The sequence below is a fragment of the Schistocerca piceifrons genome, chromosome 2 (assembly GCF_021461385.2).
Source record: "Schistocerca piceifrons isolate TAMUIC-IGC-003096 chromosome 2, iqSchPice1.1, whole genome shotgun sequence".
NCBI classification, from domain to species: Eukaryota; Metazoa; Arthropoda; class Insecta; order Orthoptera; family Acrididae; genus Schistocerca; species Schistocerca piceifrons.
Window position 1 is genome coordinate 857,320,959 of NC_060139.1, and position 24,468 is coordinate 857,345,426.

Below are 24,468 nucleotides of genomic sequence, written 5' to 3' on the forward strand. Positions count from 1 at the left end.
TGACAAACGTCTGAGAACACGAGGTACGAGCTAGATGATCGGTGTATGAGAAATGACTATGCCGAAAATCAAGGTGCCATCCTTAGGTTTCGAGATAACAACGTATATGGTAGTAGCGATAGCGTGCAATCCGTCTACGGAACAGCAATCTTACTACTATGTCCAGTGTTACGCTAGAGGCAACAGCATCGACCGAAATAATAAGATATATGTGAGTACATCTGAAACACGGTTTAGCAACTTAAAAATGATGCACAGAATCACACGGTTCGTCATCCACCAGTCACAATGGATGAAGCACAGAGGGAAGTTCCTTTCATTGGCGACACACAAGGAAGCTGCAGTGAATTTGTAAATGGTCCAAATCCAATACAGTTACCTTGGGCATTGCTTCACTGTTTGTGATCCGGTGGCTTTCAATAAAGTACAGTGGCGACCGCATGGGCAAAAGAGGGAATTTTGATGAGGGCCTGCTTGTTAGGATGACGTGTAATCTGCATAAATAAAACGGATATATTTCAGTGTGTTTTTTCCAGCACTGGGGCGCACCAATGGGTCTCAAGGAAACATATAACTTGGTATATATGTAACATAGCAGGGCAAAAGTAATACCCTGAGAATGGTTCCCTTAGAACTTTGGGAGGAAACTGTGCAATCTCAACCAAACTTGGTATACGCAGAGCACTTTGTCTGTGTGCATGAAGGGGGGGGGGGGGGGGGACGGAAAAAATGGTTCAAATGGCTATGAGCACTATGGGACTTAACTGCTGAGGTCATCAGTCCCCTAGAACTTAGAACTACCTAAACCTAATTAACCCAAGGACATCACACACATCTGCTACGGTCGCAGGTTCGAATCCTGCCTCGGGCATGGATGTGTGTGATGTCCTTAGGTTAGTTAGGTTTAAGTACTTCTAAGTTCTAGGGGACTGATGACCACAGCTGTTACGTCTCATAGTGCTCAGAGCCAGCCATCACACACATCCATGCGTGAGGCAGGATTCGAACCTGCGACCGTAGCTGTCGCGCGGTTCCAGACTGTAGCGCCTAGAACCGCTCGGCCACTCCGGCCGGCATGGGGGAGGGGGGGGGGGGGGCGGAACTGCAATTGAGTCACGTCTCTTACACCTGCAGGAGTGTTAGGAGTGTTGGTGTCTTGGTGTCGGGAGAGATGAAGAAAGCTACACCTAAGTTCTAAGTTACACGCAGCTGTACAACGCTTGCAGAAATTTCAACAAGATTGCTACATGTATGTGTAGTGTGGGGTAAAAAACCCACAGTACGTCTACAGTTAAGGGTGGGGATGACTTTTATGGAAAGGCTAGAGGAATTTCAACCAAACTTGGTACACCCGCGACCAAACAGATGGAGAAAAATTATTAAAATTCATACTTTGATAGGGGAAGTCACATGTGAGAGCAAAAGGTTTTCTCTTACTGGTGCAGTTCCACTTGGTTGTGTTTGTTATTGAAATTTTAACCGGTTTTGAAGCAATTACGGCTTCATCTTCAACCGCTTTATCTCTATGATCGATGTGATATACCACCGCAAGCACACGCAGTTAATGTACTGTAGCATTGGTTGGCTGGTTGGTTGGTTTGGCGGAGGGGACCAAACAGCGAGGTCATCGGTCCCATCGGATTAGAGAAGGATGGGAAAGGAATTCGGCCGTGCCCTTTCAAGGGTACCATCCCGGCATTTGCCTGAAGCGATTTAGGGACATCACGGAAAACCTAAATCAGGATGGCTCGACGCGCGTTTGAACCGTAGTCCCCCCGAATGCGAGTACAGTGTGCTAACCAGTCAGTACTGCAGCATTCTATGGTGTGCTATACGCAAGACAAATCTTCTTTTTGAAACAATGGATACGAGTACCTAGCTCCATTTAAACCGGTCGATCTGATGGGACATAGCCACATATTCCATGAGAAGGATGTGTTAAAAGAAGAAAGATATTGAGTTCTTCAGAGACTATTTTTTTCATTTTTAGTCATCAATGTTCTATCTGATTTGTTGTGGCTCTCCACGGCTTCTGTACCAGCCTCTTCATCTGAAAATGGCACTTGCACCCAACATCCTCGACTATTTATTGGATTTATTCCACTCTTCGTATGAAGGTTTTGATCTCTGCAGTTCTACTAGTACCATAGAAGCTATTCCCTTTGTTTATTCAGTGTTTCCTACATTTTCCTTTCCTGTCGATTATGCGAAGAACCACCTCAATTTTACCTTCTCATTTCATTTAATTTTCAATGTCCTTTTGTAACAGTACGTCTCAAATGCTTAGGTTGTTTTTTCCAGGTACGGTATCCTAAAGTCCATGAATCCTTTCCGTACAATTCCATGCTCCGATACTGTGTATTCAGCGCGGCTACAGCCATACGAGGGACATGGGTTCAAATCCCAGTACTGCCAAGGATTTTTCCTTCTTGAGAGGGCTGATACGAGGTGCACTCAACAACTGAGGATCTACTCAACCGATTAATAGCGGTTCTAAGGTCAAGAAAGCCAACAGCGCCTGGGAGAGTGGTGAGCTGACCATGTGCCCCTCCATATCGCACCCGATGACGGCATTGGTAAATGATTCCACGGCGGCCGGTCGGTCCCGATTAGCACGCCAGGGCCAGAACATGTAACTTTCCTCAATGTGCTCCAAACGCACACTCTCAAAACTGTCTTCCTCAAATTAAGGGATATAATAGTAGTAGAGTTTTTGGCCAGGAATGCCCTCGTTGCCTGTGAGTCCGCCTTTTATGTCCTTTTTGCTTCGTTCGGCGTTCTTTATTTTGCTTCCAAGGAATCAGAATTGTTTCACTTCGTGTTCTACGTAGTTCCCAACGTCTTTTACACTAGTTCTAATAACTGTCGCCTTTCGTCGGTTTACACTCAATCCATATTAGATGATCAACAAAATGTTCATCCCATTCAACTACTCCGGTACTCCATCCTCACTTTCACATGTAGGGTATCAATGTGGTATCATTTAGCCACGAATTTAAATCACATTTACGAACTATATTTTATTCAGTTGTTGATTCTTAAATGCGCAAGTTGGATAGTAGGAGAGAAAGAATGCATACATGTCTTACGCTATTTTCAATCCAAGCACGTCTTTCTTGGTCTCCAGTTCTTATTTTTTCCTTTTGGTCCTTGCGCATAATGTTTATTACTCATCACTCTTTGAATTTTATACCTATATTATTGAAAAGCTAAAACATCTTCCTTCATTTTATATTGTCGAACTTTTTTCTAGGCCGACAAATCGTATGAAAGGGTGTTTTTTTTTAAAAGTCTTGTCTGCGTTATCAAGGGCATCTTCAGAACTGCCTCTCTGGTGCATTTACCTTTTCTAAAATCAAACTGATCGCCATCTGATATCTCCTCAGTTCGCTTTTCCAATCTTCCGCACAGTTGTCAGCAAGTTTGTTGCCCGAGCTGTTAAACTAATTGTGCGACAATTCTCGCAGTTATCTATCATTGCTATAAAACAAGAATTTTCTCTCGTGGCCGATTTCTCCAGAATTTGCTCCACGTGGTACTTATCTACATATATAATGGCACCGTATCTGACTGGTGTAATCTTATCACATTGGTTCTGAGAATTTAAATTGTTTCGGACAGTGACTTTTATCTACTGTCTCTCTCAGAAAACCAGGCGATTTATAGCTCATTTGCTTCACTGTGACAGTATCAGTGGACGAATGAGGAATGCACCCTATTACGAGATCAAAGGAGAAACGTTACGCCCCTCTTGAAAGGTCGCTGCAGCCAATTTAGGGATTATACGAGCTTGTTTACAGCGTGCAACGCAGTACATGTGTGGTACGAGAAGGCCGCCGTCTTTTTCATTTCCAAACAGATCAGTTAGGCGGAAAGAGAGCACCTCATCCACAAAATAACTGAAAATCGACCCCATCTTTGTGGCGGTACATCCCTTTTTAATCATGTCCTTGAGCGAGTAACCAGCTAGTCCTAATCTTCAGGCGATATCAGGTTGTTCTACGTAAAGGAGTGGCTCAGTTACGTAGAACTCCACGAGCGCCCAATCCAGTTGATACTTATGATGGTTGAGACTCTAGGTTCGTTGAATAGTTGTTTTATGATGATGGTCTAGTGGTTAGTGTCGCCGCCTCTAGACCTCGGGGGCCGAGTTCGATTACCAACTGGGTCGGTCGGAGATTTTCTTCGCTCAGGGACTGGCTGTACGTGTTGCCCAAATCATTTTGTCTTATGTTCATCACAAAGAGTGCGAGTCACCCAACTACAGTCAAATAAAAAGACATGTACCAGTTGACCGAGCAACCCTAACAGGATCTCCTTGCCAGTAATGCCATACGACCATTACATACTTATGGTGTTTCATACATATATGTGTCAGGTCGTACTTGGCAGTACTGGTATGGGCAAAATTAGAGGCGCTTTCTTACACTTTTCCTTTGCACGGAGTATGAATGTAGCATGTTTAAATACAGGGTGATTCAAAAAGAATACCACAACTTAAAAAATGTGTATTTAATGAAAGAAACATAATATAACCTTCTGTTATACATCATTACAAAGAGTATTTAAAAAGGTTTTTGTTTTCACTCAAAAACAAGTTCAGAGATGTTCAGTATGGCCCCCTCCAGACACACGAGCAATATCAACCCGATACTCCAACTCGTTCCACACTCTCTGTAGCATATCAGGCGTAACAGTTTGGATAGCTGCTGTTATTTCTCGTTTCAAATCATCAATGGTGGCTGGGAGAGGTGGCCGAAACACCATATCCTTAACATACCCCCATAAGAAAAAATTGCAGGGGGTAAGATCAGGGCTTCTTGGAGGCCAGTGATGAAGTGCTCTGTCACGGGCTGCCTGGCGGCCGATCCATCGCCTCGGGTAGTTACGGACAGATAAGTGCCAATGTGGTGGCGCTCCATCCTGCTGAAATATGAATTGTTGTGCTTCTTGTTCGAGCTGAGGGAACAGCCAATTCTCTAACATCTCCAGATACTGTGGTCCAATTACAGTAGCACCTTCGAAGAAAAAGGGACCAAAAACTTTATTGGCTGAAATGGCACAGAAAACGTTCACCTTAGGCAAATGTACAACTAAATGAAACTTTATAGCTCCCTTAATTCGCCGACAGATAGTGCTTAGCTCTGCCTTTTGTCGTTGCAGAGTTTTAAATTCCTAAAGTTGTGGTATTCTTTTTGAATCACCCTGTACAACTGTCTTAATGCAGTAGGTTGTGAACAGCGTGTGCACATGTAGTGTTGTACATTAATGGCCATTAAAAATGGCTCTGAGCATTATGCGACTTAACTTCTGAGGTCATCAGTCGCCTAGAACTTAGAACTAATTAAACCTAACTAACCTAAGGACATCACATACATCCATGCTCGAGGCAGGATTCGAAGCGGTCGCTCGGCTCCAGACTGCAGCGCCTAGAACCGCACGGTCACTCCGGCCGGCAATGGCCATTTAAGTTACAACATCACGAAGGTGATGTGCAACTACTTCTAACTGTCATGAAGTGTACTATATGCTTAGAAATGCAAGTATTAGGTTGGTGCATAAGTTCGTAGATTTTTGTTTTGCATTTCCGTTGCTATGGGTTTATTTATCGATTGTTATTTTTATTCGTAGTTGACTATTGCTGCTTGTGGTTACATACTGTCTTGAGTGTGTTGTTTAGAGATAATGAGTGGAGTTATGTACAGTAGAAAATGGAATGCCAAGTGGTTCAGTCGGAACACTTCTGACGTATTCTTCTGTTTGAGTGCAATGCAGCGGAAGCAGCCAGAAACATTTGAGCGCGTATGGGGATAATGCCATACGGCGAGAAAATGGTTTTCTCGTTTTAACATCAGTGACTCTCACCGTTCGTGGAGATCTTAAGGATTTGACGAAGATCGTTTAAACACATCAATCCACAATGATTCACGTCAGTCTACTCGAGAAGTGACAAGTGTGATGAACAGTGATCATTCCACCATCGTGCGACATTTGCATGTAATGGGGAAGGCTCAAAAATAGGATGTATGGGTACCGCATGCTGTAAGCCAGAATCGCAAAAATCAGGGGGTGGCTATACGTGCATCTCTGCTTGCTAGTAGCCAACCGGTGTGGCCGTGCGGTTCTAGGCGCTTCAGTCTGGAACCGCGTGACCGCTACGGTCGCAGGTTCGAATCCTGCCTCGGGCATGGATATGTGTGATGTCCTTAGGTTAGTTAGGTTTAAGTAGTTCTAAGTTCTAGGGGACTGATGACCACAGATGTTAAGTCCCATAGTGCTCAGAGCCATTTGAACATTTTTTCTGCTTGGTAATCATCAATTGGCTCGTGAACAATACCGACCATTCCTATCCCGTAACGTTCCTGGTAACGGGAAATGGTGTCTTCATGCTAACATAAGGAAAAGAAAGGAATGGTCGAGCCCAAACAAAGCAGCAGCTCCCCGTACAAAGACCTGTGCGCATTCACAGAAGATAATGTTATGTATCTGGTGGAACACCGACGGTGTGGTGTACTACGAATTGTTTCCCCGAGGTGTAAGCATCATTGCTGAAATTTATTTTTAACAAATGAGACGTCTCGTAGGCGCAGGCGATGAACAACGACCAAGACGACTGTGTGAAGTGTTGCTACTTCACGATAACGCTCGCCCGCATTCTGCTACACTGACAAAAAAACTATACAGGAGTCGAATTGCCAAGTCATTCCGTACCCACCTTATTCGTCTGATCTTGCTCTTTCAGATTTTCACCTTTCCCGCTCTCTATCGGAAAACCTTCAAGGAACTTCCTTCCCAGATAAAAATGCGCTCCGAAGATAGTTCGGCGAATTCTTCGCCTCAAAACCACGTGATTTCTACAGTCACGCAATGGAAAAGTTACCCCAGCGTTGGCAGACTTGCAAATAGTGAAGGAGAATATATTGCTGATGATTAAAGTCTCTGTTATGTGTACCTGTGTGTTTATTAAACTTATGGTAAAACACTACGAACTGATGCATCAACCTAATATTTACCATTTCAGGTAAAAGGAACGTCGTCAACATTCTATGTATGAGGAGAAATTACGCAGCGGGTTTCTTATTGACAGATGGCATTTGGATGTCGATTGTTTGTGCGGGGATAGTTTTATGCTTCATGAAAGAAATCTGACAGCCAAAGGACGTTCCGCGGTATTGCAGCTCCAGTTGGTTAGGATCTCACAATAGTCATTTGAGTACAGAACGTATGAGTCCAGGAGCGCTATGCTGAACGCCACGCAGGATCTCATCAGTGCAATGCGACTAGCGCCCGAGAGGAGAGACATATTGTTCGCTCCGCCTTATGGGATCGCACAGCTAGGTGACGTGCCTTGAGTCTGCAGCCAAGGCAAGTGTGATGACGTATGAAACGCAATGGACTGTCTGCACGACGACCATTGTTGCGCCTCCCCTTGATGCAGGAGCAGAGAGGCGCCGACGGCAATGTGCCCAATTGCAACAGTGAACACAGAGTGGCACCTCGTCGTCTTTTCTGCCGGGACTTGGTTTTTTTCCACAATGGACCTTTCTGTGTGTTGAGGCTCCTAGGGGAACCAATATTGGGGAACTGCATTTGTCTTCGTCATACGGGCACAGCACCTTGTGTGACAGTATGAGGTTGCACTGGATGTACAACGCGATCGCCTCTGGCTCGCACGGCTGGTAATCTGGACAGCAGCTGTTACATTCCTGACGTGTTAAGGCCGGTGGCTGTGCCCTATATTTGAGATCTCTGTGATGTTATCCTTCAACAAGATAACCCAAGGCCACAAGTTGCCAGTTCAGTCCCGACCTACCTCAAGACTGAGGTTGTTCGACTGTTGCCCTAGCCAGCATATTCTCCAGATCTTTTGCCCACTGAAAACATCTGGTCATGGGTTGACGACAGTCTGGGAAGTCATCACTTGCGCACTACTAAGACATGTGAACTCTTACAAAGAGCTGAAGAGGCACGGAATGACGTTCGTTAACCGGCTCCGTCATCCAAGCTTAGTGCGAATCGATGCTCAGCTGAGTTACAGCTAGTGTTGGGCCCAAAGGTGGCAGCTCTATGTTCTAAATACCGCATTTTGCACAGAACCAAATCAAATACAACTTTAATAGTGTGTTGTTTCTACTGTAGTACATAAGCATTATTTGTATCTTTTGTTGCATTTTAATGGCCACCTGTGTATTTGCCTTGTTGTTGACCACGGAAGAAATGCAGAGCAAAACTCAGTAAGCGAATCAAAGTCATCTCTGCAATCATTTAGTATTCGTTTTGCCGCACCAGGTTGGATTGAAGGAAAACATCGAAGCAATTCAGAGGTGGGTTGCTACATTTGTTACCTGTAGGTAGGAATGGGAAAAACTGACCGGTTAAAACCAATGTCGGTATTTCAGTTCTCGATAACCGGAATTTTTCGGTATTTGTTTGGTTTCGGTTATAACAGGTGTTTTTTTTATTTTTTACTGATAACCGAGTAAAAAACAGAAATATCCCATTATGCTTATCCATTACGGATATTTTAGAACCGTGACTGTATATTGAATGTAAATAAGTTATACAGAACTGCAACCAGTCACGTTTTTGAATAATAATGTTTTATTCCATGAACCGGTTTTCGAACCTTTTCAGGTTCATGGAATAAAACATTATTATTCAAAAAAGTGATTGGTTGCAGTTCTGTATAACTTATTTACATACAGAAATATCAGTTAGCTATAGCAGCAATGCTAAAATTTTGGTTTTTAAATAAATCTTTTATTTACGTACAGAAATATCAGTTAGCTATAGCAGCAATGCTAAAATTTTGGTTTTTAAATAAACCCTTTTATAAGAAACAACTAATTTTTAGTCGTAAAATTTATAATACTTTGAAATATTGCGTTATTATAGAAAATGGGAGAAATGATCTGTGGTATTTTAATACGAGTAGTAATGTCTACAGAAACGAGCAACAAACACATGGCATAAGGAATGGTACAGAACGGCTGAGAAATATTGTACCTGTTACCTATTGGATGGTATGCATGTACATTTGGTCTATATGGTAGTTTCTCGCTGCTGTCGTCGGACATACGTTGTGTTACAGAATGTCGTTATCCTTAGTCTGAAACTACTTGTGTTTTACGGACTGCAGTATCAACGAAGTACAATGTACAATGACCCATTTGACTTAAAAGGTTAATAACGGGAGGAATCACATCAAAATTGTGACATCGTGTGAAGAAAAAACTTAAAACTTAACAATTCATTCGTGGTTTACAATAAAAATAGAAAGTAGATGATTTGTTTCCTGTGTCTACATAATATGCCTTTATCTGCTTGTAGCTTTTGAAAACGGACATAGTAACATGAAAAACAGAGTTCTTCTACCTCAGTTTAGCACTGACTATTCTAATGGCCAAGAAGTAGTACGATACTCGATTACAACATGATTTTTGGGCAGGATGTCGAAAAATTAGAGTCAGTAGGAGAGTACTGGTGATCTCTTGTAATATTCAGCCACTTATCTTTTCCGGGAAAATCAGAGAACGGTTGACAGACTAAGATTTTTTCTTGCCTATTTAATTTACTATTTTGATTCTATGTGTCTTAAAATTGAGAGAGTCAAAATTTTGGTCTTTGTTCGGTATCTATGTTTATTACAGGAAACAATAAGAGTAAAAAACCGAAAATCGGTAATTTCAGAAACCGGTCATTTGGAGCGTTTTACCACTCAGTATAAACTGGCGTTGAAAGAACTGAGTATCGGTTGTTCCTGCGATAACTGCCACTCCTACCGGTAGGGCCGATCAACACGCAAGTATTACGGAGATATTTCCAGAATGAGATTCTCACTCTGCAGCGGAGTGCGCGCTGATATGAAACTTCCTGGCAGATTAAAACTGTGTGCCCGACCGAGACTCGAAAGTTTGGAAGGTAGGAGACGAGATACTGGCAGAAGTAAAGCTGTGAGTACCGGGTGTGAGTCGTGCTTCGGTAGCTCAGATGGTAGAGCACTTGCCCGCGAAAGGCAAAGGTCCCGAGTTCGAGTCTCGGTCGCGCACACAGTTTTAATCTGCCAGGAAGTTTCATTACGGAGATACTTTGGGGAACTCGAATGGTAATCTCGGGAGGGAAGGTGACGCTACTTTCATGGAACACTATTGAGAAAATTTAGAGAACCAGCATTTGAAGCTGACTGCAGAATGATTCTACTCTCACCAACGTGCATTTGGCGTAAGATACGTTAAATCAGGGTTCGTACGAAGCATATAGACAGCCGTTTCTCCCTCGGCCTGCTTGAGACTAAGACGGGAAGGTGAATGACTGATAATTGTACAGGGTACTCTACGCCATACACCGTACCATCGTACAGAGTCTGTAAGTAGATGTAGATCTAGATGATGCATCGTAGCCCGGGATGCTTAATTCGGTATTCCTGTTTTGTTCCATTGCGGAAGATCGTACTAAAATTTTCTCTTTTAATCGTCGCACGATTTCGCCCAAAAGAGGATAAGCGACGGTACCCTTTGGGAACAATACAGAGTACACAAAATAACTTGCCCCCTTTCTAATACGCATCCAGATACGACGATAATTTCGCAGTGGTATTATTGGTTAGGACAAATCGTCGGTTTTTGACCGTTATAATCAGAAAGACTCTTTTTTAACAACCAGTCTGTTGCCTTCCTCTGTGAAACACGAACGCTGTGTCATTACTAACTGGTTAAAACAGTCGCCCGGCCTGAGTCGTAGGTTGCCTGTTAAAGGGTCAGAAGAAATTTGATTTTATGTACGTCGTATGATAACTGACAGAATTTAAAAATTTTAGATGTGATCATAATCTGCTGGTTAAGAAACAAAATCTTACTCTAGAGTTTTAAGACAAAAAGTCAAGTATTAAAATTGGAGGCATACGTTGTAATTTATTAATTCCTTACTACTAACTATTGGCAACACATTTTGCAGACAGTATCCATATGCACCTGCAAAATCATATCATTGTGCGACACACAGTTTAGGAAATATGACGACTTAAACATTGAGATGCGTGATACATCGTAGTTTGATCCTTTAAAGAATAGTCCGGATGGCGTTTCTGGTGTGTCATATTTAGTGAAGGTTGCTGGGATGAGTGGAGCGGTGTGTCATGCTAAGGAAAGAAAGATTCCTACGGCTGGGAGACTCGGAGAGATATGTTCGGCCGCCTAATCGCAAAGGCTTTCCTTTTCGCGCACGCTGGTCCTTTCCTAACGCTGTCTTGTTTGTAACGTATGATGATGAGACAAGTCAAGGGGTCGAACCCTACGCCACCACATAGTCTACGGCTCCCCAATAGTACGACGGGGCAGTCGGCCTTAACGTCCCCATCCGAAGGACGGATCGCCATCAACAACGTTACATCCTCTCACTCTTTGACACATTTCCAGATAAGATTGGAATTCGTACAAAGTCTGCTGATTAGAAACTTCACTCCAGCAGATCACCTCCACTTGCTGGTGACGTAGTCCACCGACGGTTACATTTATTCGACTGCCGCGATTGAAACAGCTACGTCCGATCCGAGCGCCGAAACACAAACGTACGTTGGGTGCATCAATTTGAATACATAGGCGGTTCCCTTGCCAGAATACAATGAAAAACTGTATGAAAGGCTCTCCACAATGACAGAGAAAGAGATAATAAACTTTATTTGATTTTTGTTCTTTTTGACATATGGAAATTTGAAATTTTTGGTAGTATACCATTAGCTATAGACGAGGTCTGCTAAGTTACTTTAGATCCTACTAGGCGACCATTTGGATCTGCACAAGGTCAACATTTCTTCTGTTACTTCTTCCTTGCCATTTCCTGCTTTCTTTACATGGTCGATATTGTTTTGGAATTGTTATTTGTAGAAGTGGCTGGATGCCCTTCCTGTCGCCACCACTCCTCCTGCTTCCCCCCATCTCCTCCCCCCCCCCCCACCCCCACCCCCCGCCCAACCTTCGCCCTCGCACGGAACGAAACGTGTGTATCTCATCTCATCTGTCTGCGTCTATAGTATATCTCATAGTCAAGTGTGGGAACGTTTTCTAAATTTTTGTGTAAAGTGTACCTTAGGCGGGACGTGGATGTCAAGCCTGTCTTTTATTTAGCTGGATGTCGGAAATCGCCTAAAAGTTACGTCCAGCCGTTAATCTGGGAGACGGATTCGATCCAAGGCAGGCAGGCTCGCCTACCCGAGTCCCGAAAGCAGCGCGTTATGCGCTTGGCCATCCGGGCAGTTCTGCAGAAGATCATGAACAGTGCTTATTCAAATACACACGCTTTTCATCTTAATATTCCATTTAACTTCCTTTATATATATATATATATATACACTCCTGGAAATTGAAATAAGAACACCGTGAATTCATTGTCCCAGGAAGGGGAAACTTTATTGACACATTCCTGGGGTCAGATACATCACATGATCACACTGACAGAACCACAGGCACATAGACACAGGCAACAGAGCATGCACAATGTCGGCACTAGTACAGTGTATATCCACCTTTCGCAGCAATGCAGGCTGCTATTCTCCCATGGAGACGATCGTAGAGATGCTGGATGTAGTCCTGTGGAACGGCTTGCCATGCCATTTCCACCTGGCGCCTCAGTTGGACCAGCGTTCCTGCTGGACGTGCAGACCGCGTGAGACGACGCTTCATCCAGTCCCAAACATGCTCAATGGGGGACAGATCCGGAGATCTTGCTGGCCAGGGTAGTTGACTTACACCTTCTAGAGCACGTTGGGTGGCACGGGATACATGCGGACGGGCATTGTCCTGTTGGAACAGCAAGTTCCCTTGCCGGTCTAGGAATGGTAGAACGATGGGTTCGATGACGGTTTGGATGTACCGTGCACCATTCAGTGTCCCCTCGACGATCACCAGTGGTGTACGGCCAGTGTAGGAGATCTCTCCCCACACCATGATGCCGGGTGTTGGCCCTGTGTGCCTCGGTCGTATGCAGTCCTGATTGTGGCGCTCACCTGCACGGCGCCAAACACGCATACGACCATCATTGGCATCAAGGCAGAAGCGACTCTCATCGCTGAAGACGACACGTCTCCATTCGTCCCTCCATTCACGCCTGTCGCGACACCACTGGGGGTGGGCTGCACGATGTTGGGGCGTGAGCGGAAGACGGCCTAACGGTGTGCGGGACCGTAGCCCAGCTTCATGGAGACGGTTGCGAATGGTCCTCGCCGATACCCCAGGAGCAACAGTGTCCCTAATTTGCTGGGAAGTGGCGGTGCGGTCCCCTACGGCACTGCGTAGGATCCTACGGTCTTGGCGTGCATCCGTGCGTCGCTACGGTCCGGTCCCAGGTCGACGGGCACGTGCACCTTCCGCCGACCACTGGCGACAACATCGATGTACTGTGGAGACCTCACGCCCCACGTGTTGAGCAATTCGGCGGTACGTCCACCCGGCCTCCCGCATGCCCACTATACGCCCTCGCTCAAAGTCCGTCAACTGCACATACGGTTCACGTCCACGCTGTCGCGGCATGCTACCAGTGTTAAAGACTGCGATGGAGCTCCGTATGCCACGGCAAACTGGCTGACACTGACGGCGGCGGTGCACAAATGCTGCGCAGCTAGCGCCATTCGACGGCCAACACCGCGGTTCCTGGTGTGTCCGCTGTGCCGTGCGTGTGATCATTGCTTGTTCAGCCCTCTCGCAGTGTCCGGAGGAAGTATGGTGGGTCTGACACACCGGTGTCAATGTGTTCTTTTTTCCATTTCCAGGAGTGTATATATATATATATATATATATATATATATATATATATATATATATATATATATATATATGTGAGGTAATGTCCCAACTGACTCACTCACTCAGTCACTGACTCATCAACGTCCAGCCCAAACCGCTCAGGGTAGAAATTTGAATTTTGGAGACGGTGTTGATCTTACTCTGTTGGCGTCGTTTTTTTTTTTAAGGAGAGATTACTCGAAATTCCACCCCCTAGGGGGTGAAATACGGGATGAAAAGTTATTTTGAAAATATGTCGCCACTGAGACAATTTTGAAGCTAGACTTACGAAAAAAAAAAGTTCAAATGTGTGTGAAATCTTATGGGACTTAACTGCTAAGGTCATCAGTCCTTAAGCTTACACACTACCTAACCTAAATTATCCTAAGGACAAACACACACACCCATGCCCAAGGGAGGACTCGAACCTCCGCCGGGACCAGCCGCACAGTCCATGACTGCAGCGCTTCAGACCGCTCGGCTAATCCCGCGCGGCTTCGAAAACTGGTATTTGGTTTCTATACTAGAAATAACAAAATTCGTGTTTCGGCACTTGGGACTGAAGTAGTGGGTGAAAGGTTTTTTGAAAATAAATCGTTATTAAGGAACTATTAAAGTATTTTTAAAGCTAAATCTATGACAACTGGTATTTGACCCCTCCGTCAGAAATGAAAAAAATTCGTGTTTCAGCTTTCTTCGGAATTCAGCTCCTTAAAGGAGTGAAATATGGGATGAAAAATTTTATGAAATTATTTCTTTACGAAAACGTTTTCAAAGCTATATCTACGAAATTTTGTATTTGGTTTCCCTGTTAGAAATTAAAAATTACGTGTTACACTGGTTTTGAAAGTTCGACCACTTAGGGGAAAATAGTGGGTGAAATTAGTAAGAAAATCTTTCATCATACTAAAAAATTTTAAAAGCTAAATCTATAAAAACTGATACTTCACTTTTTGGTTATATACAAAGAAATTTGTGTTACGGGATGAAAGTGGCTATCGAAGGCAAGGTTAATAAAAACATTGGAGCCCAGCTACCAAAATCGCTTTTAGGTCAGAATTACATTCGGAAAAGACTATGTTTCTTTGACCTTAACTAGCGTGGGAAGTTTAGAAGGTGTTGCAATTTGTGACCAACATAAATATTTGATTAAAGAAAAACAAAACAAAAAAATCAATGCAGGCCATACAGACTATGCGAGCGAAGCAGCAGGCGCTAATCTTATTACATTAATATTTCGCTAAGTTGCAAGCAAAACGTTTGGAGTATTCGAGCCGATGCCTAACACGCTGACAACACGATGACGTTTTGTGTCAAAGGCTGAATTCTCGCACTGGAAATGATAACGCAGTTCTTCTACAGGTCATGGACAGTGCTTTGTGTACAGCACATGGCTGCAGCCTTTCTCAAAAATATCGGAATCAGCGTTCTATTTTCAGAAGAGTGTTTGTTGAATAAGCAGCCGATATCAAGTCTAGTACACTCGACGGTTTCCGCATCGTAAATTATCCGCACGACAGATTACCCTCTGACTGATGTTATATGAACTATCTGGCGAGCTCCCAAGCTGCAACAATCTGTGAGTCAGTTACACTGCGAGATTATTTTATCACTCTGTATGCAACAGGAAAAAATGTTTCCTCGTGGATGGCGACATGTACAACCAAGTTACACTGCGAAGAACATGTATTTACCACGAGAGATGTGTCATGGGTGGCATAAATTCGTCTATCGTCTTCACAACAGTTAACCTATTCACTTACTAATATTTTTCCTCATAGTGACTCTAAATTTACGAAAATCTGCATATTTTATCTTACAGACTTTTCTTAAAATTATTTAATTTTTGGATAGGAATTCTTTTTAAAATTATATTTACTAGTTATTGAAGTAATGAGGAGCGAAGGTAATATTCTTTAAGAAGTTTTTGTTGGTGTGGTGTACCCGAAAAAATAGAGGCACGTGCAACGCCACTAGACATGTCTCACACTCGTGCCGTGTATCACTTTTCTTCTTCCTTGCTTTGCTCACTATGCAGTTTCCGTAGAGTGTTTTCTTGATGGGATTTTTTGGGAGAGGGGAGATAAACATAACAAAACCTGGATACGATTGCTTATCACTCGCAAAATCTCGAAAGAAATCGAGTGTTCTATACACTATTAAATAGATTGATTTCTCAGCTTTCCAATGGTGTAGAACATGCCACGCCATCTATTAACAGAGAAGAAGAACACTAAGAAGAAGCTATACAGTAGCTGCTCGCCGGTCACACATTGTAATAACGGACTTGGTACCTGCGGCCAGTTGTGAGCCGGCTGTATAGGGAATGGCCGCATAGGGAACCTAAATATTACGAACAGATGGAGGTGGCGCACTGATTGGAGACAAAGGATTCTCATTCTGGCCGTCCAGGTGTCTGTAAATCGCTTAAATACTGGGGTACTTTCTTTGAAATGGACAATACCGATCCTAAACTGGTAAACGGTATGTTTATGGAGAAAAAATATAACATTGATAGTCCACATTTATTCCTGCTATACAGGATGATTCAGCTAAGCTATTCAGCTCATATAGTTTCGGAACTCAGTACATTTTGTGTAGGTGGTGTCACATAGCTCGTAAGAATCTGCAAAAATAAAAGATCGTATTTGAAAACCTACAAGAGCTACTGATAGAGTAATTCTTTGTTAACTGTTGGTTCGATCAGCTGGCCATCTTCAATTATCATGCACTTGTTGACATCAGCCTGTACGTAGAGACAAATAAAATAAAATAAAATAGCCATCCTACGTTACTGCCATCAATAGTAAAATCTACACATATTATAATTTGAAGTCTTCCATCGCGTTTTTGTCGTTTGCGAATGGCAGCCTCAAAAACTACTATAGGGATTTTGATAAGGATTTCACTAACCTGATTCACGCGGAAGGTTTGTGTCTACATGTAATTTATCACTGCTGAGTAAGCGATAAGAGTGCTTCGCTTGTGTAGGTTGTATGGTCTTAAAATTTTTATCCCTTATTTCACCATCGTGGCAGTTGAATTTACAAAAACAATGAAACGTGTAATTTTTAATTTCTAACCAAGAAGTCAAACACAAATTTTCATAGACGTAGCTTTAAATGTGCCTTAGGAGTTCATTAATAACGACTTAACATAAAAAAAATTCACCTGTTATTTCACCCGCTTAATAGCTGAATTTCCAAAAATGTTGAAACACGTATTTAAAAAAAAATTCTGACTGAGACTACCAAATACAAATTTTCGTTGTTCTAGCTCCAGATTTGCCTTAATAACGACATATCTTCAAAAAAACTTTTCATTCCTTCTCTCACTCCCTTAGGAGTAGAATTTCGAACAATCTTTTCTCAAGCGATACCTAAGATCTACACCCTCCACAAATTTCAAGTTTATATCCTCAGTGATTTGGGCTGGGCGAAGAAGAGTCAATCAATCAGGATAATGCAGGGAGATTACCTGTTCCATATTTAGCTGGTGTTTGAAATGACATCTTGTGGTAATAATGGCTGCCACGAGCTGATAGGCTACATAAACGGCGGTATCTGGTGACAAAAGTAGCAAAGCAAACGTCTGCCGCAGTTGCAGAAAGCATTGAAGCTTGACCAGAATCTATACATTTCTTCTTCCACAAGTGCAGGGTCTTTATGAATTAGTTATACAAAATCAACCTTTAATTTTGAATAAGGTAAAAAACTTACAGAAATGTCTGATGCAGTATATCTTCAACTTTTATTTACAAATGTTCAATGTGGCTGCCCGTTGTTAACACGACAAATGTCCCATTTGCAATCAGTTTCCTGTCAGATCCTATGAAGCAGGTCTTGATGTATGGTGGCAACTGCTCATGTTATCTGTAGTCGTGGCTAGTCGACGTTTCTCGGAAGCGGAGGAACAAACAGTCTGTCTTTAATGTAAACCCATACACAGAAGTCCGTTGGCGATCGTGGTTGCTACGATATTGTTTCGCCACGGGCAACCCAAGTCGGCACATTCCGAAGCAGATACGCGACACATTTACGATGATGATGTAGTGGCGCGCCATCTTGCTAGAAAATAAATTATATGCCCATCTCAAGTTGTAATTGAGGCATTAGATCATGTTAAAGCATGTCCGGTACGATACTTGTTCAATTTCTGCGTCAGAGACTGCTGGCTGACTCTTAACCGGTATCATATGTCATACACAGCCAATGTCGGTGAAACGACTGTACCAATTAATAACAGTTTGTGTCTGAGGTGGTGGCTTGCGATATTTGGTCCTGAATTGTCTATGAACTGCAGTAGCGAATTTCGATTCATAAAACCATTAAGAACACTACACACGCTCTGCATCGTTATACGACTCCATGATGACTGTTGGTATAACTCAGAAAGTTCGCCATCATTTAAGATAACATCTGGCATGTCTCAAGGAGCACTCATTCTCTCAATCAGATAGGTTTGCCATCTTTATACCACAGTATCCGCTGCCGATGCTATTGACTGCAAGAATGTATCACCGCTAGATGTTCGTAAGGAAGTGCAGGAAGACTTGGATGCAATTTCCTCTTGGCTTAATGACTCGCTGCTTTCTAGTCTTCTAACATTTAGAGAAAAGTAAGATAATAGCCATAACATGGAGGAAGAACGTGATAATATTCGAAGGACAACAGAGTTAAAAGCCCCGTCGACAACGATATCATTAGAGACGGACCAGAAGCTCGGTTTAGGGATGGATGGGGAAGGCTATTTGGTGTGCCTTTCCACAGAAACCACCCCTTCAATTGTCTGGAGCGATTTATAGAAAACCTAAATGTGGATGACCGGACGGGGATTTGAACCGTCGTCCTCCCAAACCCGTGTTCGGTGTGCTAACCATTACGTCATCTTGCTCGGTGACAGTATTCAACAACAAGGCCACAGTTAAGCTCCTGGAGGTTGTCTAAAAATAGAAAGGTAACGTAACGAAGCGATGTGAAATGGGATGAACATGTAAAATCAGGTCAGTAAAAGGTTTTTTCCAGAGACTGTGGGTAAGCACACGAGCTGCTACTGTAACCAATTCGAGAGTACTGCCCAGCATAAGGAATTCCTATCAAGTAAACGTGACAGCAGACATGGGGGAATTCGGAGACCCTCTGCCTGGATGTTAGCAGTAGAGCGCCCAGCTTCGAACTATCCCGTAGGGCACCCGACGGCGGTCAACCGAACGTTACGATTTTTACTGTATTTAAAGTTTTGTTTTTACAAAATGTAAGGATATTGTCTTTACTATTGATTTTATTATTATTTTTATGTATAACAATTATATGGACACATGTTTATTTGCAACTTTAAATTTTTTCATGTTACACCATTCAAAAATAACTACCAATGTATTAGAGATACATAGCCCGCCTGCTTAGCTGGGTGGTAACGTGCTTGCCTCCCATGCCGGGTCCGGGTTCGATTCCCGGCCGGGTTGGAGATTTTCTCCGCTCGTGGACTGGGTGTTGTGTTGTCCTTATCAACATTTCACCCTCATCACCGGCACGCAAGTCGCCCATTGTGGCGTCGACTGAAATAAGATTTGCAGTTCGCGGCCGAACTTCCCCGGATGGGGCCTCCCGGGCAACAATGCCATACGATCATTTCATTTCAGAGGTACATAAAATTGCTTGGATTTTCAGTGTTTGTGTTTCATATCATATAACAATAGGTGACCAATGTTATTATCATATAACTACTTAGCTATTCACTAATTACAGTCTTATCAGGTAACAAATAAATATCGTTTTACTAGACACATTTGTATGAAGAACTCTGTATTCAGAGAATCCCAAGTGCGCTCTCAGCTTATCTTTTTGCTTAGACATGAGCTGCAAGCAAATTTTTGACGTATAAAACACCTATCTCAGCCAAAATGGATGGAATATGTAATTGCTGAAGCCGATAATTATTGATTGATAACACCAATTCTTCTACAAATTTCATTACAAAAGGTCGTCGAGAGATGGTAGAGCCAGTTATTACCTTGTACGATGTGTGGGCATTTTTCACGGCGAGATCTAAAATGTTACAGAAAACATGTTCACGCGAGAGCATCATCTTGGCTCTTACGCTAAATTTTCGTGACACTTGATCTACTACATCTATGCAGAATTTGGTGTTGTTATAAAACTTAATTGTTTCTGGAGTTTTCTTCGTTAGATATTAGAGAAACGTCATCAACTTGCAGGCCGCTGTGGTCGAGTGGTTCTAGGCGCTTCAGTCCGGAACCACGCGGCTGCTACGGTCGAAGGTTCGAATCCTGCCTCGGGCATGGATGTGTGTGATGCCCTTGGGTTAGTTAGGTTTAAGTAGTTCTAAGTCTAGGGGACTGATGACCTCAGGTGTTATGTCCAATAGTGTTTAGAGCCATTTGAACCATTTGTCATCAACTTCGTAAATAACAAATGGGTTACATCTTGCCCTTTTCTCACAGGTGGTGGCACATCTCTTCTGTTTCTGTTCAAAGTGCCAACATAATGAGAGGAATGAAAAACTGTCAGAGAAAATTTCTCGCCTTTCGTAAGTAAGGTCGCATGAGCTCAATATCTTCCCCCAGGATAGTATCCGCAGGTCTCGCTTCGATTTTTCCCAAATAAGAATAATCTTTCAAAACATAGCGAACATTAGCGCCTGTGAGCAGCCAATTCTTTATCTTCAACTTCAGAAAGACCACGACTGCTATGGCGATCCACTATAGTTACTCTTAGTGACAAAAAACGGACGTGCAAAAACTGTTCCACGCAACACTATGAAATTCATCATCGTTGACTACGAAAGTGCCACATAATCTATGTAAAATGTAATCTTATTTCTGTGAGAAGCGGTCAATCGATCGCCGTCGGTAATCAATGGTAAAGGTGTAATTACCTTAAAATTTGTTATTGCATTGTAAAACATTAAGGCAAAGTAAACCTCACCTAAAACTATTAAATGTGAAAAAAATCACAGGAACAGACTATTTTAAACAACGAAGAAATTCGCGTCACAAAATAAAAAAATCGTCTCTTAACCTCCACCGGCCGTTGTCGTGTTTTATGATCAGTGGAGCACGTAAGAATGAGTAAAAGAGATCCCCGGAATAAGGGCGATTTTGCTGTCGTGAAACTTCGTACAGTAAATTTAGAGACCCAGTAGTCAAGGAAGAGCCGGCCGCTGTGGCCGAGCGGTTCTAGGCGCTTCAGTCGGGAACCGCGCTGCTGCTACGGTCGCAGTTTCGAATCCTGCCTCGGGCATGGATGTGTGTGATGTCCTTAGGTTAGTCAGGTTTAAGTAGTTCTAAGTATAGGGGACTGATGCCCTCACTTGGTAAGTCCCATAGTGCTCAGAGCCATTTAAACCATTTTGGCAAGTATGATCAGTTTGGATAAATTTTTGTCAGCCATTTGAACCAAATCAAGGAAGACTGCTCGAAAATTCTGTTGCAGCCATTGTATATCTTGCGTAGGGATAGTGAGGACATGGTTTCAGAGATAGGGGACGCGTAAGCCAGCATGTGTGGATCGCACTACGTCTTAGTCTATCGGTGTTGCGTCGCCGCGACTAACCGATCTCGGTCGTGGATCTTTCCCTTATATATCGATCTTCTGACTGATTTGAGGCTGCCCGCCAGGAATTCCTCTCCTGTGCCAAACTTTTCATCTGAGAGTAGCACTTGCAACCTACGTCTTCAATTATTTAGTGGTGTATTCCAGTCTCTGTCTTCCCCTACAGTTTTTATCTTCCACAGCTCCCTCTAGTACCATGTAAGTTATTCCTGGACGGCTTAAAAAGTATCCTATAATTCTGTCCCTTCTTCTTGTTAATGTATTCCATATATTCCTTTCCTCGCCGATTCTAATGAGAACGTCCTCGTTCCTTACCTTATCGGTCCACATGATTTTCAACATTCTTCCGTACCATCCTATCACAAATGCTTCGATTCTCTTCTGTTCCAGTTCTGCCATAGTCCATGTTTCATTACCATACAGTGCTGTGCTCCAAACGTACATTCTCAGAAATTTCTTCCTCAAAGTAAGCCCTATGTTTGATACAACTAGACTTCTCTTAGCCTATAATGTCCTTCCTGCCAGTGCTAGTCTGGTTTTCATGTCCTCCTTGCTCCGTTTGTCGTTGGTTATTTTGCTGCATAGGTAGCAGAGTTGCTTGACTTCGTCTTCTTCCTGATTCCCAATTCTGATGCTAAGTTTCTCGCTATTCACATTTCTGCTACTTCTCATTACTTTTGTCTTTCTTCAATTTTACCTCAATCCAAATTCTGTGCCCATTAGACTGTTCATTCCACTCAACAGATCCTGTAATTCATCTTCACTTTCACTGAGGACAGCAACATCATCAGCGAAACTTGTCATTGATTTCCTTTCTCCCTAAATTTTAATCCCAAATTTGAATCTTTCTTTTATTTCTGCCATTGCTTCTTCGATGTATAGGTTGAGTAGTAGGGGCGAAATACTACATCCCTGTCTCAGATCCTTTTTAATCCGAGCACTTCGTTCTCGGGTTCCCCATTCTTATTATCCCCTCTTGGTTCTTGTACATATTATATGGTACCCGTCTTTCCCACGGATTCTAGGGCTATGTGTATTACACTAGCAAGAGACAGGTGGTTTCTAATCGAATGCGTAGCGAGGCAAAAGCGTCTGCCGTGTTCTGGGCACGCTTCAAGGAGACGCGGACTCACGCGGAATCGCAGCCGTGCATGTCCCGAAGCCATTGAGTCGGCTCTTGCGTAACCTCCCGTCCTTCTGGCAACGAGCACTCTTGTTGCTGAAACGCGACCTGGTCGCCCTAAACACGCAAACTTCCTCGCGCACAGTGTATTGGACTTTGCGCAACTCGACAGTTTAACACAGACGCCCCAGTTTGATTTGATCAGCAAGATACCTTTCCTACGTACACAACAGCGATTCCTGTATCGAGCCGCCGTGAAGTGTCCAGAAATGCGTAGCTCTGTTTGGCTGGCCCACAACCGACTTTCCGCTACCGTAGCTTACAGACGACTGAAAAGCGGGTTACGACATGGTTACAATTCCGATGATTATGCGGGCAATAAAAGGCTGGGTAGATTCTCCAGACACTTTGCTTCCATGTTAAACCGGATTAAAAGTAAAATTTAATAAATGTTGGCAAAATGTGTAACGATCTCTGATAATTTTTATTTGTGGTAGGTTTGGAAAATACGTGTTAAAACAGTCAAAAATCTATCAGTCTGATAATTTCTATTACAGTCGATTAGTTTCGATTTTAAATCATTAATAGCTCGACAAACGTTACCAATACAGCGTGGAGGACGGTTCGTTGGCGTCGAAACTAAAGACCAAAGACAGGAGTCTGTCGTTTCAGCATTGTTTTACAATACTGTTGAATTTGTTGACAACAACAACAACACAACACAACACACCGACATGTTTGTTGTTGTGATCTTCAGTCTGAATACTGGTCTGATGCAGCTCTCTAGGTTATTTATCCTGTGCAAGCCTCTTCATCCCCGAATAACCAGTGCAACGTATTTCCATTAGGACTCTTTGTTTTTGATGTAACTCGCAAATGAAAATAAGGTACTGGTTACTTAAGTGACAATTATCTACCAGTATCCGTTAGTTTTATAAAATTCAATTTTTCGTACATTCCAGCACTTAACAAAATAACGGTTTTTATTAGCCCACCCCCCAAAAAAATAAGTAAAAGTAAAAGCCTTTGCGAAACATTGCCTGAACAATAACCACAAATACATAATAGATGTACAAGTCTTACCCACAGAGAAAAAGGGGGCTAAACTCAACCAATTAGAAATTTTATAAATTAAAAAGCAGATGGATACGTCCTCACATCTATTAGTAAACGAACGAACTCAACTCAATTATTCACCTCTTTTCGATGAGATCACAACCCCAGGATAGAAGCAAAACTTTGGGCCCCAGTCCATCGTAGTTAAAAAGTTCTTGACTGATGCATAACTTTGTCAAATGGTTCAAATGGCTCTGAGCACTATGCGACTTAACTTCTGAGGTCATCAGGCGCCTAGAACTTAGAACTAATTAAACCTAACTAACCTAAGGACATCACACACATCCATGCCCGAGGCAGGATTCGAACCTGCGCCGTAGCGGTCGCTCGGTTCCAGACTGTAGCGCCCAGAACCGCAAGGCCACTCCGGCCGGCATAACTTTATCCTGTAAAGTTAGTGTAATTAATGAATTGTGTTATTACGCATGTAATTTGTTAAAAATGGTCATTGATGTAATTTTACACTAAGCTATGGATAAATACTTAAGAAGTTGGGATGATTATCTTTGCCTCCCGGGCGGTGTGGCCGAGCGGTTCTAGGCGCTACAGTGTGTGTGGTGTCCTTAGGTTAGTTAGGTGTAAGTAGTTCTAAGTTCTAGTGGCTGATGACCCCAGAAGTTAAGTCTCATAGTGCTCAGAGCCATTTGAACCATATCTTTGCCTTATCATATTTATCTGTGCATTATCATCTTTGGGGATCAGTAACGTACTTGAAAATGGGCTTATAAGCCGAAACCTAGGTTTTGCAGTAACATTAATACTAAAATTGTGAAACAAGGCAAAAAAGTGTTTGTTTAGTTAATTTACAATGTTTCACCAAGAACACACAGTTGCTTCAATCAAAATAATCATGAGGGCGTCCATGAACGCGGTTATGAAA

At 42.9% G+C, this 24,468-nt stretch overlaps 1 protein-coding gene across 1 annotated transcript in view; it reads right to left on the minus strand.

Moving 5' to 3' along the window:
- LOC124775127 (phosphatidylinositol 4-kinase beta) overlaps nucleotides 1–24,468 on the minus strand; it is a 284,386-nt gene that overhangs the window by 97,428 nt on the left and 162,490 nt on the right. The window lies entirely within an intron of this gene.